Genomic DNA, 19,947 nt, shown 5'->3' on the forward strand with positions numbered 1-19,947 from the left:
GAGGTCCTGCATGGCGCGGCTGCTTCTTCTTGGGGATGGCCTCCAGAGGGCCTTCATTTCTGTTGTCGGGGTCGTCGATTGCTGCAGCTTGAAAGGCGCGCTCAAGGGAGCACACCGCATCCCTCTCTTCACACGGGACCGTGATGATTCCTCCGCTTCCTGGCATCTTGAGAACGTTGTAGCTGTGATGAGTGAATGCCATGAACTTGGCCAGGGCTGGATACCTGAGGATGGCATTGTACGGCAGGCGGATGTGCGCGACGTTGAAGTCGATGAGCTCGGTGCGGTAGTTCTTGCGCTCCTAAAGGTGACAGGCAGGCGGACCTACCCTATCGGTGTGGTGGAGTCGTCGGTCACTCCTGAGAAAGGCTTGGTGGGCTGGAGCTACTCATATGGCACTTGGAGGTTGTGGAACGTGTCGACGGACAGGACGTTGAGCCCTGCGCCGCCATCGATGAGGGTCTTGGTGACCTACACATTGCTGATGACTGGGGAACACATCATAGGGAGGGTGTCAGCGGTGGCTGCGCACTTGAGCTGATCCGCCGAGTTGAAAGTGATGGCACATTGGAACCACCTGAGCGGGCGCGTGGACTTGAGTTTGGGGAGCGTCGTGTTCACCTCGCGAGCGAACTGTTTGAAGATGCGCTGAGAGGCTAGGGCCTGGGCACCGCCCAAGATGCAGGCGATTGCGCGCGGCTCCTGGAAGCCCCCAGCCCCCTCGTCCTGGTGGTGGTCATCGTTCCTTCTTGGTGGCGGCAGCGGAAGAAGACCGACGTTGTCCTGGGGGCGATCCTCACGCGGCGGGTCCCTCCAGGCACCCTCACGAGGTTGGTCCTGCCAGCGGTCCTCACGAGGCCGGTCGTGCCACTCCTGGCGTGGGCCACGGTCGTCCCAGCGTCCGCGGCCGTAGCCCCGGTCATTGCGCTCGGGGTGTTGACCGTAGCGTCCTTCTCGTATGGCTCTGAGCTCTTGACAGTCGCTGGTGTTGTGGGTGTTCAGGTTGTGGAAGGTGCAGAACGGTCGGCCGTTCTTGGATAACTCGGGTTGATCTCTATGTTGCTTGATGTCGGGCTCCGCTGCGAGCATAGCTACCTCCTTGCGCTTCACGTCCTTGGCCTTGGCCTTCTTCTCCTCCGCGCCCATGGCTGGCAACTCAAGGAGAGAGAGGCGCCCCTCCACAGCACTTGCGCACTTGGTCGCCAGATTGAACAGCTCCCGAGACATGTAGAGCTCCTCATGGATGGCGAGCTCTTCCTTCATCTTGACGTCACGGACGCCATCGGAAAATGCAGAGATGATGGCCTCGTCCGTGACCTTGGGGATCTAGGGGCGGGTGTTGTTGAAATGCTAGATGTACTTCTGGAGGGTCTCTCCTGGTTGCTGCCTGATGCAGCGTAGATCACCCGCGGCCGGTGGGCGGTCGCGAGTGCCCTGGAAGTTGGTAACGAAGCGGTCGCGCATCTCGTCCTAGGAGGAGATCGAGCCGTGCTACAGGTTCAGGAGCCAGGAGCGAGCTCCATCCTTGAGAGCCATGGGAAACCAGTTCGCCATGACCTTTTCGTCGATGTTGGCCGCTTCGATGCTCAGCTCATAGAGCTGTAGGAACTCCATGGGGTCAGCGGTACCATCGTAGCGAGGAGGCAGATCCGGTTTGAACTTGCCCGGCCAGGCGACGCTACGCAGCTCGGGGGTGAAGGCGCGCCAGCTAGCCGTGGTTGCCTGGGCCCGCCTCGGAGGTGGAGCTTGGTCTTGACGAGGTGGCGCGGGGACCGCTGGTATAGTTTCTCGCGGCCGCGGAATTTCTTGGCAGCTTCTCTCTTCGCGCGCTGGCGCCGGGCGCGGCGGATCTCATCGCGGAACCGCGCACCTTGGTGCCAAGGCGACGTCTTGGGGCTGAGGCGGTGGAGGCACGCCATGAGCCCCGTCGCCCGCGGCTGGTTGAGGGGGAGGCGGAGAATGGGACGGCACCGGAGAGCCCCCCGCGGCGTGGACGAGCTCGGCGACGCGTTCGAGCCACTCCTCGTAGAGGTCGTCGACGGGGCGGTAGCACAGGAGCTCGTTCGCTACGAGGAGCGTGGCCCGTGCCTCCATGGGAGCGCGATGCACGTGAGACGAAGAACCGGCAGGGGTCAGCGATGGAGTGGCGGTGCGGCCGTCCTGCCGCACCGAAGGATGCAGTGAGGACGCCTGCTGCTCATTCCCCGCCGGGCCGGTGGCAGCATTGGCGGCGGGGGACGGAGAACGGCGATGTGGCCCACCGACGGGAGCCGTCTGAGCGACGCGAGCGGTGAGGGCAGCCCGACGCTCAGCTCAAGCACGGCATGCGTCCTCCATGGAGACGACGGAGCGACGGAGCGACGAACCGATGGAAGGGAAGCTACCACGCACCCCTACCTGGCACGCCAAATGTTGGATGTTGGGTTCCGGCAAACCCTTAAGGTTCGAAAACTGGGGTTCTCGCGAAGTCTTTCCTTCCTACCAATCCACGCCCTAGCTCGCTAAGATCTCGCGGACGAACTCGACGAACTCGCAACACAGAAAGACACGAGGTTTATACTGGTCCGGGCCACCATCTTGGTGTAATACCCTACTCCAGTGTGATGGTGGTGGATTGCATCTAGGGCTGATGTTGAACAGTACAAGGGAAGAACAGCCTCCTGAGGTTGAGGTGTTCTTGTGTGTAAGCTCTCGACCGGGTTGGATCAAGCTGAGGTCAGATGAGATGATGATTAGGTCCCCCGATCCTCTCTCCTCCTCCCTCTACTATGGTGGCTAGCTCTACTTATATAGGCCCTGGTCCTCTTCCCAAATATCAAGTGGGAAGGGAGCCAACAATGGTGGGCCAATTTGAAGGGGGACTGTCGGTGTCAAAACCGATGGATCTCGGGTAGGGGGTCCCGAACTGTGCGTCTAGGCGGATGGTAACAGGAGGCAGGGGACACAATGTTTTACCCAGGTTCGGGCCCTCTTGATGGAGGTAAAACCCTACGTCCTGCTTGATGGATATTGATGATATGGGTAGTACAAGAGTAGATCTACCACGAGATCAGAGAGGCTAAACCCTAGAAGCTAGCCTATGGTATGATTGTTGTTGGTCCTACGGACTAAAACCCTCCGGTTTATATAGACACTGGAGAGGGCTAGGGTTACACAGAGTCGGTTACAATGGTAGGAGATCTACATATCCGTATCGCCAAGCTTGCCTTCCACGCCAAGGAAAGTCCCTTCTGCACACGGGACGAAGTCTTCAATCTTGTATCTTCATAGTCCAGGAGTCCGGCCGAAGGTATAGTCCGGCTATCCGGACACCCCCTAATCTAGGACTCCCTCAGTAGCCCCCGAACCAGGCTTCAATGACAACGAGTCCGGCGCGCAAATTGTCTTCGGCATTGCAAGGCGGGTTCTCCTCCAAATTCCGTGTACCTGTTAAATAATGTCCGGTTTCTTGTAAATGTAGCGCTCCTTGGCTTCTACGCCCAATAATGGCCGTCTTCCACGTGTCAAACGAATACGAAAAGTCAGGGTGTTTTTTTATTTACACCCCTAGCCGTGTGAATGAGCCGCCTATTTAAGGGGACGAGGATTTAGATCCAAACCACACCTTCTCCCCTCCGCGAGTATTCATTAGAGCGTATCCGACAGAGGTCCATTCTATCATGGCCGACCACCGCAGCTCCTCCTCTCGCCCTTCCAGCCCTCAACCTAGAGATTGGGAGAGATGCTCCATCCCGCACAGCGAGCTAGTGACGCTCCAGACCAAGGGATTTCTCCCCCCGGCCTATATGGTCCCGGTTCGAGCCGGACTTGCCACCTATAATGGCGGAGAGCAAGCGGAGAGCGCCCCCAATCCCTCCAAAGGAGAGTGGGTATGCCTTGTCCCTTACTTAATAAGAGGGCTCGGATTTCCAATTCATTCGTTTCTCTGGGGGCTCCTGGAGTTCTATGGCCTCCAGCTGCACAACCTCACGCCTGCCTCCATATTGCATATCGCGGGCTTCGTAGCCCTTTGCGAGCTGTTTTTGGGCTACGAGGCTCATTTCGCGCTGTGGAAAAGGCTATTCTGCCTTGTGCCCCGTTCTAAGAAGGGGTCAATATATCAAGTGGGCGGAGCCGAAGTGTGGCGCATCGCCGGGACCGGATATCTATCTGGAACCCCAAAGAAGGCGTCTGAGGACTGGCCTTCGGAATGGTTTTGTATAGAGGACGTCCCGCTACCGGATCCTATCCGGATCGGCCTCCCTGAGTTCGACACTGCTCCCCTAAAGAAGCGCCTAAGCTAGCATCCATGGAGCCCTCAGAGGGAAAGTGACAGGGACGTTCTTTACTTGATGGGCCGGATAAGATTGTTAGCTCATTCCGGACTGACCATGATCGGGGTCATGGCTGTATGCATCATGCGAGGGGTGCAGCTGCTTCAGTATAGAGGCCGCCCCATGTGGGACTTCAACAGGGAGGACGACGCCACCCGCCACAGCCGTAAGGGGCAGGATTCGGCTGCCGCTCTAATAAAGACCTTGTCCGCTTTGTACAAGGGAGAAGAGGAGGAATTTCTCCGCGTCAACCCTCAGGGTGGATTTTCTATGTACAATCCCCCAAGTTGGGTAAGTGGACACTTTTACTTGCCCATCCGTTTTATATTCCCATCGCTAAATATTCAGTCTAACGACTTCAACGCAGGAACTGCGCCAGGCTGTTAAGGAAATAAACAGCCCTTCTCCACAGCCCGAGGATCCGGGACGGTCCCTCGACCCGGCCTCTCAAGAGGATCCGGACTTATTTGTGGAGCTGATTGATGGGGTGTTTCATCAACTGAGCAAGGACAACGCCTTGGTGGCCATTATGGCCGATTACCCAGGGCTACTCCCAGCCTCACAGGTAACTGAGACCGAAGTCCCAGCACTTTGAAAAGGGATCTATCCTCGCGTGTTTTCGATTGTCGTATGACAACCGTGTTTTGCAGGGGAGGTCCTTGAGACGAGAGGCCGAGTCTACGGCAACTAGCCAACGAGGGGCGGCAAGGCATCGCGGGCTGAAAAGAAGTGCGGTCCGGACTGAGACGCCGACGCAAAGGTATAGCGCGCCATCTTATTCCCAGGTGTTATTCCTTCGAGGCATATTAACGCTCGTACTCTCTTCAGGACGAAGAGACCTCGCCGGACTATATCCGGAGAGGTTGCCAATCGCGCCTCCACCAGCCAGGCTCCAAAGCCTAGTCCAGAAGCGGAGGCGAACACAAGGCGCGCACCGGACGCTCCTCCAACAGAGGATGCGGATAGGCTGTCTGCCACCAATTCCGAGGTGGAGAGTGCCATGAACCACAGGCGTCGCCGGACAATTCTTCGCGACGCTTGTTTCTCCCAAAAGGCATTGGATGCCTTCAATTCGGGAGATGCGTACCTCCGTGCCGCTCAAAATGGTCTAGCCAGAGCCACGGAGCAATATGTAAAAGACATACGGGTAAGAAAATTTTGGTAATTATATATATACCAGTAGCCCCCGAGACTTGAAACAGTTAGAATAACCGATTTAATGATCATTTGTTATGCAGGTTCTTACAGAAAAGAATACTCTACTATCCCAGGAGTTGGAAGAGTGCAAAGCCCAACTTGAGGCCGCACTAGCCGCGACAGGGGATCCCAAGGAGACCCCCTCTAGTAATATACGCTTCGAAAGATAAGTATTTTGCGAAGTGCGGCGTAGGTGCAAATCTGACAAATGAAATTGCAGATGGCACCGGATTAAATCCGGAAAAGCAACAACTCCTACGCCAGCTGAAGGCTGGTGAGAGTGTGCTGACAAAGGTGAGGCGGGAGAAGAACGATCTCCAAGATGCCAACACCAAGCTAGGCGTTGAACTGAAGGATGTTCGTGCTCAGCTGTTGGACTCTGTTAAGGAGAATCAGCGGCTTCGACGCGGCATATTTAGTAAGTGCTTAAACAAACTTTAGAAAAAAAGAGTTCGGCGAGGAAGTCGACTAACAGAGTAATGTTTGTAGGTATGCTAACAGGTCGTCCTGCAGAGGAAATGCCCGGTTCTACGGGTGACCTTCTTCCCGAGCTCTCACAACTGCACGAGCGAGTTCGGCAGGTGATGCAAGGCGTCGCCCAGGCCTTGTGGCCATCCGTCTCCATGCCCGAAGGCCTTGGAGAGCTTGTAGAGAAGCTGAAGGGAGCGTGGCGGCGCTTCCGATTGTGGAAGATGTCGGCCTGCCGTCAAGGCGCCAGGGAGGCCTGGGCCATGGTGAAGACGTGGTACACGAAGGCTGACCCAAACCACATGGCCGAGGTCGGACCCGTGGGACCCGATGGGAAGGAGATCCCTGTGAGCTTTGTATACGGCCAAGTAGAATTGGCCGCAAAGTATTCCCAACAGGACTGTAAGCTAGACAGCTTGTTGGATGGTATTGAAGAGGAATACAATCAATCAGATTGACTATGTAATTTTAATTGACATGTGTAATGCCTTTTAGCCGGATTGTAGATCGTTTGTCATGGCCGACCTTTTCGCTTCAATCTCGGGACCTGATGGTCCGGAGTGTGTCCGAATACCCTCGTGGTTATATAAAAACCGGGGTATGCATGGAGACCAGGCGTAGGGGTCATTAGTGCTTGAACAGACAAGTGCCCAACTAGTTATGTTATATTACATGGTTAGTAAGAAACATCTTCCAGGGAGAATAGTTCCATTAGGGGTTCCTTTCCCTGGGAGGCATGCCCTAAAGTGCATGTCCATTCTGCGAAAAGAGACGCAGGAAAAACATCTGGGGGCGTATAGATAAATAAGTGAAAGAAAAGAGCATATTTAGTTCACCGACCGAATATTCCCTTAAGAATGCTAGCTTTCGGCTTCACCCAGTCTGAGGTACACATCCGGATGACCCGGCAGTAACAATCGCAGAGGTGCTCCCTTTACCACCTAGCCAAACAATCGAGAACGTAGGGGTAAGCACAGGAGCCAGGCAACCCAGCTTGGCCAAAACTTACGTCATATCGATGCATATAATGGTGAATAAAAGGTACATGCGGAAGTGTGACACATGTGTTGGGCATGAAGCCCGTATAAATAAGCTTCTGTTTAAAGAAGCCCCCAGGTTTAATGAGCGCGGATAGTGCATCACTTTATGAGCCTTTGAAGGCTATAAGAGAAAGAGAGGAGAAGGAGAGAAATGTAAGACAGAAAGTATATAAAAAATGGACAGAGGAAGGAGACGACCACAGAGTCCGGCGCTAGGCATAGAATCTTCGGAGACGGGCTGCATTCCATGGGTTCGGCTCGAGTCGGTTATCCGATGCATCTCGCAGGCGGTACGCTCCACCAGTCAGGACTTGGTCAATTATGAAGGGACCTTCCCACTTGGGCTTGAATTTGTCCTTTTTCTTGTCCGGCAGGCGTAGAACTAATTCGCCAACCTTGTAATTTTTGGCCCATACTTCTCTGCTTTGGTATCTTCGAGCCTGTTGTTGATAGAATGCGGAACGGGCTTTTGCCACTTCTCGCTCTTCCTTCAAGGCGTCCAAACTGTCCTGCCAATCGAGCTCGGCTTCTCTTTCTTCGTACATGCGCACTCGAGGTGAGTCATGAATTATGTCGCAGGGAAAAACTACCTCTGCGCCGTACACCATGAACAATGGTGTGTATCTGGTGGTGCGATTCGGCGTGGTCCGCAGCCCCCAGAGTACGGAGTCGAGCTCCTATACCCAGTGTGTATTAGATTCCTTAAGGGACCGCACTAATCTGGGTTTGATGCCACTCATGATAAGACCATTTGCACGTTCGACCTGGCCGTTAGTTTGTGGGTGATAGACGGAAGCATAATCGAGCTTGATGCCCATGTTTTTGCACCAGAGTTTTACCTCATCGGCCGTAAAGTTTGTGTCGTTATCAGTGATGATGTTGTGGGGGACGCCGTAATGGTGTACAACCCCGGATATAAAGTCTATCATCGGTCCAGATTCGGCCGTCTTATCAGGCTTGGCTTCTATCCATTTGGTGAACTTATCCACCATGACTAGTAAGTATTTTTTCTTGTGGGTTCCGCCTTTAAGGGGTCCAACCATGTCAAGCCCCCAGACCGCGAAGGGCCAAGTGATGGGGATAGTTTGGAGGGCGGTGGGTGGCATATGGCTTTGGTTTGCAAAAAGCTGGCAACCGATGCATCGTTGGAATAAGTCCTGGGCGTCTGCCCGGGCCGTCGGCCAATAAAAGCCTATACGGAAGGCCTTGCTTACAAGGGACCGAGCTGCAGCATGATGACCGCCGAGTCCGGCATGAATTTCAGCCAGGAGGTTCCGCCCTTCCTCTTTGGGGATGCACCTTTGAAGGACTCCGGTAGTGCTTTTCTTATAAAGCTCTCCCTCATGGACTTTATAGGCTTTAGATCGCCGCACTATGCAGCGTGCCTCATTTTGATCCTCGGGGAGTTCCTGCCTAGTAAGGTAGGCGAGGAATGGTTCTGTCCATGGGGCGATGACGGCCATTATTACGTGGGTTGAAGGTGTTATTTCATTGGCAGAGCCTCCAATTATGTCAGAGTGTTCGATGTCGGGCAGTGCGGTTGGGTCCGGGCTGTTATTGCCGGGTTCCCCTTCCCATACTATGGATGGCTTGAACAGCCTTTCCAGGAAGATGTTGGGGGAGGACTACATCGCGTTTTGCACCGATGCGTGCCAGGACATCTGCCGCCTGATTATTTTCCCGGGCTATATGGTGAAATTCGAGCCCTTCGAACCGAGCTGACATTTTTAGGACGGTGTTGCGATAAGCTGCCATTTTTGGATCCTTGGCATCAGAGTCTCCATGTATTTGGGATATTGCGTGGTTCGAGTCCCCGCGCACCTCTAGGCGTTGAATGCCCATGGATACTGCCATCCAGAGACCATGTAAAAGGGCCTCATATTCGACTGCATTGTTGGAGTCTGTGTACATTATCTGGAGTACATATTGAACTGTGTCTCCTGTGGGGGATGTCAAAACGATGCCAGCCCCTAGACCGGCCAACATTTTGGAGCCGTCGAAGTGCATGACCCAGTTTGAATATGTGTCGTACTCTTTAGGGAGTTTGGCCTCCGTCCATTCTGCGACGAAGTCGGCCAAAACTTGCGACTTGATAGCTCGCCGTGGCTTGTAAGTTATGTCGAACGGGAGGAGCTCAATGGCCCATTTTGCAATCCGTCCCGTTGCATCACGGTTGTTTATAATATCGTTAAGTGGCACTTCCGAGGCTAATGTTATTGAACACTCTTGAAAGTAGTGTCGCAGCTTCCGGGATGCCATAAATACCGCGTACGCAATCTTTTGATAATGCGGGTACTGTGACTTGCATGGAGTAAGGATAGTGGACACATAGTAGACCGGCTTTTGAAGGGGGAATTTGTGTCCGTCTGTTTCTCGTTCGACGACGAGCACTGCGCTTACGACCTGATGGGTTGCTGCAATGTATAATAGCATTGGTTCGCCAATGTTTGGTGCGGCCAGGACTGGGTTTGTTGCCAAGATGGCCTTTATTTCGTCGAGTCCGGCCGTGGTTGCATCCGTCCACTCGAAGTGTTCGGTGCGCCGAAGGAGGCGGTAAAGGGGTAGGGCCTTTTCGCCCAAGCGGGAGATAAAGCGGCTTAGAGCCGCCACACATCCGGTTAATTTTTGTATTTGTTTGAGGTCCTTCGGGATATCCAATTGTGACAGAGCTCGGATCTTGGCTGGATTTGCTTCAATTCCTCTAGCGGACACAATGAAGCCCAAGAGCTTTCCGGCTCGAACGCCGAAAACGCATTTTTCTGCGTTGAGCTTGATGTCGTATGTTCGGAGGTTATCGAATGTTAGCTCAAGTCGTCTACTAGAGATTCATCATGTCTTGTTTTAATGACCACATCATCTATGTATGCCTCCACTGTTTTGCTGATCTGGTTTGCCAGACATGTCTGAATCATGCGCTGATATGTTGCGCCAGCATTTTTGAGCCCGAAGGGCATTGTGTTGAAGCAGAATGGGTTGTATGGTGTGATAAATGCCGTTGCGGCTTGGTCTGACTCTGCCATCTTTATTTGATGGTAGCCGGAGTATGCGTCGAGGAAACACAACGAATCGTGTCCTGCGGTAGCGTCGATAATTTGATCGATGCGGGGGAGAGGGAAGGGATCCTTTGGGCAAGCCTTGTTAAGGTCTTTAAAATCAACGCACATGCGCCAGGATTTGTCCTTCTTTGGTACCATCACCAGGTTTGCTAGCCAGTCTGGGTGTTTATATCTTTGATGAATCCGGCCTCCAATAGCTTGGCTAGTTCCTCTCCCATGGCCTGTCTCTTAGGTTCGAAAAAACACCGAAGAGCCTGTTTGACTGGCTTGAATCCTTTTAGGATATTTAAGCTATGTTCGGCCAGCCTGCGTGGGATTCCTGGCATGTCTGAAGGGTGCCAGGCGAAAATGTCCCAGTTCTCTCGTAGGAACTCTCGCAGTGCCGCGTCTACATCAGGGTTTAACTGTGCCTCGATGGAAGATGTTTTATTGGGGTCCGTTGGATGGACCTGGAATTTGACTATTTCGTCCGCCGGTTTAAAGGAGGTGGACTTGGATCTTTTGTCGAGTACCACATCGTCCCTATTCACCGTGGAGCGCAGCGCAGTCAGTTCCTCAGCCGCTAGGGCTTCGGATAGCGCCTCGAGGGCCAGTGCGGCTGTCTTGTTTTCGGCGCGGAGTGCTATGTCCGGATCACTAGCGAGAGTGATGATTCCGTTAGGCCCGGGCATCTTGAGCTTCATGTACCTGTAATGGGGTATTGCTTGGAAGACTATAAATGCTTCCCGCCCTAGCAGAGCATGATATCCACTACTGAACGGGGCCACCTGGAACGTGACCTCTTCGGACCTGTAATTATCCGGTGTGCCGAACACCACATCTAGTGTGATTTTTCCTGTACAGCGCGCTTCCCGACTGGGGATTATTCCTCTAAAGGTTGTGCTGCTTCGCTCAATGCGGTTCCAGTCTATTTCCATTTTTTGAAGGGTTTCCTCATAAATGAGGTTCAATCCGCTGCCGCCATCCATGAGTACCTTGGTAAGATGAAAGCCGTCCACTATTGGACTGAGGACCAATGCGGCTGGTGCTCGGGCTGTTCGGAATTTAGGTTCATCACTGGCGTTAAAAGTAATAGCCGTGTCACTCCATGGGTTTATTGTTGCTACTTGGTAGACTTCGGCAAGGCTGTGGAGTGTTCTTTTTCGCATATTATTTGATGCAAAAGTCTCGAAGACTGTTAATACCGTACTGGTGTCTCTGGGGTGGCTTTCTGTGGCTTCTGGAATTAGAAGATCTTCGCCAATTTTTGCCACCTGCCGGAGTATCCAATATGCTCTAAGGCTGTGGGTTGGTGTGGCACCCTCTGCACTGTGAATTTTACAGGGTCCATTAAGCCATCCTTCCAGTATGGTTCCGTGCCCTGTAGAGGGCTTTTGCTTTTTGGTATTGAACTCGGGTGTCTGGCGATGATGCACCCTTTTATTTCGGACTGGGTTTGTATTTAGCCGGATTGTCCCAAAATTTTATTTCAGTTTTCCAGGCGCTTTCCATCTCACAGTACTTTTGTACTATGGATGCCAAGTCAGCGAAGCGTGTAATATCACGGCGAATTATGGCGTTGAGGATTCCCTTGTCCATGCAATTATTGCAGAAGAATGAAATTGTGTCTTCCTCGCGGCAGTCCTTTATCCTGTTCATAACCAAGAGGAATCTGGCCCAGTAATGATGTACTGTTTCTTTGGGCTCTTGCCTAATTTGGGATAGATCACTTATGTACGGGTGGGTGGGTGGAATCGAATCCGAAACCTCACCCAATCTGAGACCCAGGGGCCAAGGAGTTTCCGAACTCGGAAATTTGGATTCTTGGATGCTGTCCAATGAATCTAGCCCATTGCCTAACTTTAAGTTCGGGTCTTGAGGGATGCCCTCCCCTCTGCGGGTATCCGGCCTGGAGGGATCGGGAATCCGGACATAGCTAGTCCTTAAGATAGATGAAGGGTCGTCGCACTGTCCCTCTACCACGGCAACGTGATGGGTGACCTGGGGAGAGTTAATATCTCTCAGATCGGGTTTAGGCCCAATCTGGTCGTAATCCGTAGCGACTCCCAGGGCGGTAAGGTGATCCAAGAGCTCGTTTAGGGAAGAGAGTTCCATTGGATCTAGCTGCTCGGCGAATTCCGAGCTGACGTGGAGATTGCTTTTGATGACCCATATCATCATCGGCGCAGCAGCCGAACTGGCGGTCATAAGGAAACCACCTAGCCGGAGAGTTTGGCCGACAGCCAAAGCTCCCTTAGCAACGGTGCCGTCTTCAAAGACGGGATGAGGCATCCTTCCTGATGGCGACGGCACAAAGGAACTCTCAATGAAAGCACCAATGTCGGTGTCAAAACCGGTGGATCTCGGGTAGGGGGTCCCGAACTGTGCGTCTAGGCGGATGGTAACAAGAGGCAGGGGACACAATGTTTTACCCAGGTTCGGGCCCTCTTGATGGAGGTAAAACCCTACGTCCTGCTTGATTGATTTTGATGATATGGGTAGTACAAGAGTAGATCTACCACGAGATCAGAGAGGCTAAACCCTAGAAGCTAGCCTATGGTATGATTGTTGTTGGTCCTACGGACTAAAACCCTCCGGTTTATATAGACACCGGAGAGGGCTAGGGTTACATAGAGTCGGTTACAATGGTAGGAGATCTACATATCCGTATCGCCAAGCTTGCCTTCCACGCCAAGGAAAGTCCCTTCCGGACACAGGACGAAGTCTTCAATCTTGTATCTTCATAGTCCAGGAGTCCGGCCGAAGGTATAGTCTGGCTATCCGGACACCCCCTAATCCAGGACTCCCTCAGGGACAGCTAGTACAAGCTATCCTGACAAAAGTGGTCTTCGCCTGCGAAAAGCTCTAGTGGTGACGCCGTCTTGGGCTCCACGATGACCTTCGTCTGTCGTCCTCTTGGTCTTGGTCTCGTTGCACCAATATAACAACCTTTGTCTGACGCATCGATACTCTTCGCCTGCGCTGGCCTCCTTAACACCAAAGACGAAACAAGGACGCTGCATGCGCTGGCGCCCGCCTGGTGTCGTGCGTCATGGCTCACGTCACGAGGGCCTCATGAGGTTTACCCCGCCTTGATATCTACGCTCCTCGTGAGCCTGCCCGGCTAGGCTACTCTAGAGGAGGTCTTGCATCGTCCGCCTCGCGAGGCTTGGACCCTCGCGAGGGTCTTGGATGCCTTGTTGATGAAGATGGGTCGTACGGCCTGCTGACTCAGCCACGCCACGGGCTGCGGGCAGGCAAGTCTGGGGACCCCCATTCCCAGAACGCCGACACATGTAATTTTTCCTTGTAACATAGTGATTTTTCTCTTTTTAAAGTGCTAAGCACGTCCATAACCACAAATGAGTCAATGCATGCATATACACTTATATATATAGTTATATACTATTTGTGTAAAGTACTATGTGTTTTGAGTCATAAATTTGCAAATTATTATTATGTCATTTTCAAATTCATGTCAACTTTGGTTATTATGGTATATACCGAAACCATACCGAAATAAAATAGTATATACTGAAACCGAACCGTATTTTAATTTCATACCATATTTACCGAAGTATTAATACTGTACAAACCAAAAACCGTATAAACCGAACCATGTAAACCGAATAAACCGAACGCACAGAGTGACTTTCATCCCATGGTTCATCCACCCATGCTTTTAGTCTGATTCTAAAATTTGCAACACTTTCAACTTTTGAACCAATGATCCAATTTAGAATCCGTTTGCAGATTCATGTTCATGACATTTAAATCTTTAAAAAGGATAAAATTTGAACATATCTGAACAAGTTTAAATTCAAAATTGATACCATAATGAAACTTATATGAAATGTGAGATGATACGACAATAAAACTGGAGTGAACCAATAATAAAAACATGCACAAGCGAATGTAATAAACCATAATAAAGCTTATATAAAATCCGAGATGAAAAATGGATGGATTGTGCAATGAGACAATAACGGAAACATACAAGGGGAATGTATTGATAAGTAATGAAAACATGTAAATTTGTGATGATATGGAAATGTTAGGGTTTTAAAAATATGAGAAGTGTCGGATGTGGGGTTCCGGCAAACCCTTAAGGTTCGAACACTGGGGTGCGCGCGAAGTCTTTCCTTCCTACCAATCTACGCCTTAGCTCGCTAAGATCTCGCGGACGAACTCAACGAACTCGCAACACAGAAAGACACTAGGTTTATACTGGTTCGGGACACCGTTGTGGTGCAATACCCTACTCCAGTGTGGTGGTGGTGGATTGCCTCTAGGGCTAATGATGAGCAGTACAAGGGAAGAACAGCCTCCTGAGGTTGAGGTGTTCTTGTGAGTAGGCTCTCGATTGGGTTGGATCAAGCTGAGGTGAGATGAGATGATCCCTCAGATCGTCCCCGATCCTCTCTCATCCCCCTCTACTATGGTGGCTAGCTCTAGTTATATAGGCCCTGGTCCTCTTCCCAAATATCGAGCGGGAAGGGAGCCAACAATGGCGGGCCAATTTGAAGGGGGACAACTAGTACAAGCTATCCTGACAAAAGTGGTCTTCACCTGCGAAAAGCTCTGGTGGTGACGCCGTCTTGGGCTCCACGATGACCTCCTTCTGGCCGTCCTTCTGGTCTTGGTCTCGTTGCACCAATATAGCAACCTTTGCCTAATGCCTCGGTACTCTTCGCCTGCGCTGGCCTCCTTAGCACCAAAGAGGAAACAAGGACGCTGCGCGCGCTGGCGCCCGCATAGCGCCCGCCTGGTGTTGTGCGTCATGGCTCACGTCACGAAGGCCTCATGAGGTTTTCCCCGCCTTGATATCTCCACTCCTCGTGAGCCTGCCTGGCTAGGCCACTCCAGAGGAGGTCTTGCGTCGTCCGCCTCACGAGGCTTGGACCCTCGCGAGGGTCTTGGATGCCTTGTTGATGAAGATGGGTCATACGGCCTGCTGGCTTGGTCACGCCGCGGGCCGCAGGCAGGCAAGTCTGGGGACCCCCGTTCCCAGGACACCGACAGTAGCCCCCGGGCCCAAGGTGCGCTCGAGCTTGGCTTCGCGGCGAAGCCAAGGGTCAAGTACACAGCGCCGTGGTCCCCAAAAGCCTGCGGCCTCGATTGACGCATGGTGGATGATTGGACGTGGGCGTCTACGCCTCCGTGGCACTCCTCCGCCACTTCTTCTCGTTGCATCTCAGTGGTCCCCGGGAGAACTCAGGGTGCGTGGGTTTCTAGGCCGTGGCTGCGACGGCAGGCGTGGGGATCAACTTCGAGCTCCCTTCATCCACGAGCGAGTTCCGTACGTGATGGGTGTTTGTTGACGCAGGCGTGCTCAACCCTCTGCTCCAAGCTCCGGTGGGGCCTGCTATTCCAAACTCTGGCTGGGGTCATCAGAAGCTCACGAGCCCCTGCCTTGCCCCTGTCTGGGCCAGGCTGAGGTGGTTGAAGGACCTTGGCGTGACTGCGCCCATGGTGGTGAGGGAGTTCGTCAGGCCTCGAGTTGCTCCTCTCCAGCGCCACTCTCGCCCGATGTGGGATTTGCTCAGCAGACAGGACAACATGAGGTTCAGGAGGAGGGGCTTCCTCTCGCTGCACGGTAGACAGTGCTCACGGTCCTATCAGGTGTCCCTCTGCCAGACGAGATGCCCAGGAACAACTGCATGTTGTACCGCTGGGAGAACAAAGCCACATTTGCCGCGAACATGCCTTCCTTTGATGAGTGGGGGCTGCGCCCAGTCGGCTTCGTGGGGACCCGCGAGGACCCCGTCATCGTGGTGCCCTTCTTCGCCGCCGGTGCCGGGCTCGCCCCAAGTGACGGTGCGGGGGAGCAAGCTGCGACGGAGGCCGGCGGCTCAGGTGCTGAGGAGCACATGCTGGGTGGTGATCCGAAGGCGTCGTCCTCGGGGGCCTGCGACTCCCCTCCTGAGCCGTCGGTTGCCGGGGAGATGCGACATGCGGCTCCCGAGGCTGAGGCTCCAGGAGCCTCGGGAGGTCGCAGTGGGAAGGAGCTGGGTTGTTCGTCTCAGTCGGGCTCCCCTGAGGCCATCCCTCTTGGGTCTTCTTCGGCTCCGTCGCGCACCAGCCGTCATGTCCAGCGCTTCGGTCGCCTTTGTGTGGACTTCGAGGAGCTCTGCAAGAGGAAGGGATCCGCCAGCGGAGCAAGATCTTCGGGTCGTTGAAGCGACGGAAGTACATCGCTATTGACGCGTAAGTATCTTGTCGCCGTGGCTTTCTGCGTGTGCTCTTATTATCCGGACGCATGTCCTCCAGGGCTCCTTCTGCTGAAGTTGTTGCGTCTTCCGAGGGGGGCCTCCTCCTTCATCAAATCCCCTGTCGGCATTGAGCGTTCATGGCCCGCTTACTGCCCCTGGAGCAGGGGCGGTCAGAAGGGCATCCCCGCCCTTGGGACGTGCTGAGTCCGTGGTTTGGCCTCCCCTCGCCCACGGTCTGGTGTGGGGCTTGGCGGGCGTGCCCAAGACTCCTCCTCTGCTCATGAGCAGTCGCCGGCTGACCTCGGTCTTCGGTTCCTCTTCAAGCAGCGAGCCTCGATCAGCTACGCCAGCCCCCAGCCCCCAACAGGGAGGTGGCGCGCCACTTGATGCTCCACCCGCAGCCTTCGAGATGGAGGACGAGGTGAGTTGAGCATTCGAGCTCGAGCGCGGGCGCAGGTAGTCCGTCACGAGCTCTTCCAGGAGGCGATGGGCGCGATGAGCCGCCTCAGTGAAGAGCTTGCTGGTGTCGACTCGCGTCTTGAGGCTGAAGGTCTTCGGTTGGTGGAGGAGCGGCGCAAGCTGTGAGTGGCCATCAACCTTGGTCGCTATCAGCGCGACCTCGAGAACGCGAAGGCCGAGGCGTCCCTCAAGATTGCCAATGAGGCCCGCTCACGAGCTTTGGAAGAAGCTCGCGAGGCCGATTGCCGCCGGGAGGCTGCGGAGGAGCGCGCATGGGGGCTTCAGGCCTAGAGCGTGTCCCTTGAGCAGCAGGTGGAGGCACGCAGGGCCACTCTTGCATCGCTGAGGGGGATGCCTGCGGAGGAAGAGGAGGCCCGGCAGCGTGAGGAGACGCTGGCCCTGGAAGCCGTTGAGCGCAGCCTCGAGCTTGAGCGACTGGAGACGAGGGAGCATCAAGTCACCCAAGCAGAAGATGTCGTCGGGGCCCGCAAAGCCGGAGTCGAGGAGGAGATCAACCGCCGGGTGGCCAAGGTTCACACAGATCTGGAAGGCAGGTATGACTTGAAGCTAAAGCTCGCTGGTTAGGAGGGTGCGGGCAGGGTCGCCGCCCTCAGGCCTAGGTTGGACGAGGCCGAGAGGCATGCGGAGGCCACAGCCGCCGCCCTGGTCACGGCGCAGGCGGACTTGGCCTCCGCCCGTGCCGAGCTGCTTTCCCTCCGGAAACGAGTTGACGACGCCGAGACCGTCGCACGGCAAAACAGGGAGGAAGTGCTCCAACGCCGAACGCTGGAGCGCGAGCATGCACCTATGCTTCAAGACCTTCGGAACAAGGCCAACACCGCACTAGGTTATATCTGCGACGAGAACGCCCCGGCCCCTCACTCGAACGACTACGCCAGCCACCTGATCTTCTTCACCGAGGTGGTGACGCGCCTGGAGGCTCAATCTGCCAGAGCTCGGCAGCTTGTGGAGGAGAGGGGTCGTGGCCTGCTTCAGCACGCCTTCTCCCGTGTCTTCAGCCATCTTCTGAATGCCGACCCCGACTTCGACTTCGACGCCGCCATTGCCCCCGTACCCACGGCCGTCCAGGGCAACCTGGCGCATTGGGTAGAGTACCATGTTGATGCGTTGGTCAGGGCCTTCACCTCGGAGGATGACGCGGTGGTGGTCGTCGCGGATGAAGGTGACGTGGTCAATGACGGTGATGGGGGCGTCATCGACGGCGGCGGCGATATCGACGAAGATGATGACAACGCGAGTGACGCGTCTGCGGGTGATGTAGCGAGTGATATCTCTGGCTGATCCCTTGTTTACCTGTTGTTTCATCCTGCACGCAAAACTTGGGCGTGGCCCTTGGAAGACTTTGTAAGAGCATTTTGAGAGGGGGAGCCCCTCGTGTAAGTAAATTGTAGGTTTTACTTTCCTATGCGATGTGGGTATGTGTCCTCGTGAGCTCGTGAAGCTGGGGGTGAGCCTCCTGACGTGGTTTACCTTAGTCAGCGCCAACTTAGGGCTGGTCGTGAGACGACGAGTTCCTGAGAATCCTGCGGAGCTTATCGCCTCGTTTGAGAGGGCCCCATAAGAGGTGAGCACCAGGCGTAGTGCTAGCGCGTGCTTGACGAGTGTGCGCTCTGCGCGGTCCGGCTCGCGAGGAGCTTTGCGAGGGAAAGGCGATGGACATGAGTCCCAAACCAAATGAGATCTAGAAGGCAAGAAATGGCTCGAACGAGAAAAGGCACCCCTCGCGCACATCGATAAAAATTCAGCTTCAACTTAAATCCAGATCCAGAAAGCAAAGCCACAAAAGGAGAGATCCAAAGCAAAAGGCCGCGTCTGGCACCTAGTCTAGTCTTCGGGTCTTCAAGTCTTCTCACCAGCGTGGAGCTAAGTGCTACCACTAGGTGTGGGAGGGAGCCCCAGGGCCTGAGGCCGGCGCTCCTGAGACTCTGGGGCGTGTACATCCCCAACTCATTATTACATGAGAGTGTCATGGGCGGCGAGCTTCACAGCCACCGGGCCTTCTTCATAGGTACTAGTGTTGCTTCATATCGCCAGTCGAGGGCCCCGCCTTGCGCCACCCTCGACCTCCTTTGAGCCGATCGGTCACCAGGACGACACAAAGGAGGGAAAGGGGACGCCAGCGGTTCCCTCGGCGACCACGGGTCCTCTGCCGGGGGAAGGGTTGTCAAAGCCACCCCGGCAGAGGGCCTACCTCCGGGTCCCTGGTTTCGTGTACCTTGGGGAGGGGCCTTGCTCCTGGCTCCCTCCCGACGGCCCACAGCGTGTCTACCTTGTTGGAACGGGTGCCACAGTGCCAGGGTCGTCGATCGACGCTGCAACCTGATTCATCTGCAGCCCAGGGTTAGCATAAGCTTGTTCCTGAGAGATTAGCGGTACCCTGTAGTAGTCGTTGTCGGCGCGATCGTTGTGGCTCTCCGTTGGTTCTTGGAAGGCTTCGACTCCTAGCGCCCTCTTCCCAATCTTCTCCAATGAACGAGCCAGGGTCGTCCTCTGGTGCGTAGGTCCATCATGCGGGGCACGTAGGCTTCCGGGGCCGTCACCCCGAACACCTCGCCCTGGTGCCCCACGCTCCATGTTGCTCGACCCATCGTGGCGCCCTGGGGATGACTGTACGGCATCCGGCTGGGACCGTGGGGGGCGACGCTTGCGCCCGTGCCCGCCGCGGGCGGCATGGGGGAGTCGGAGCCCCCTACGCCGCCGGCCATGCTAATGTTGACAAAGCCCCCGGGCGTAGTTGATGGCGCGCTGATGTGGTAAAGTTCGCCGCGCGGCCCAGCAGTGGCTTGGGGAGGAAGTCGGTAGCAGAAGGGTGGTGCTCCCGACGCCGCTGCGTCCAGCAGCTCGGCAACACGCTCCAGCAGTGTGTCTCGACCGCTTTCCATCAGCCTGCACTGTAGCAGCTCCCTTGCCATGGTGAGCGCTGCCCGCATGTTTGCTTGCTCCCGCCGTGAGTGCGGTGCCGTTGCTGCGGCATGGCTCGCCACTCTTGCGGCGGCCCGTACCTGCCGTGGGGTGAGGGTGGACGACGCCTGGCCGTGCCGCCCGCACCTGGCGGAGTTTGGCGACGCCCGTGCCGCCTGGAGTGCGGGATCGAGACCTTCATGGGCAGGCGGCACTGCCCTGGCTGGCCAGGCTGCCCAGCGGTCGGAGGCGGCCCTGAGTCGCCGGACATCGTGGCAGAGGAGCGTTGACGAGCTGGCTG

The sequence above is a fragment of the Triticum dicoccoides genome, chromosome 2A, assembly GCF_002162155.2.
Source record: "Triticum dicoccoides isolate Atlit2015 ecotype Zavitan chromosome 2A, WEW_v2.0, whole genome shotgun sequence".
NCBI lineage: Eukaryota > Viridiplantae > Streptophyta > Magnoliopsida > Poales > Poaceae > Triticum > Triticum dicoccoides.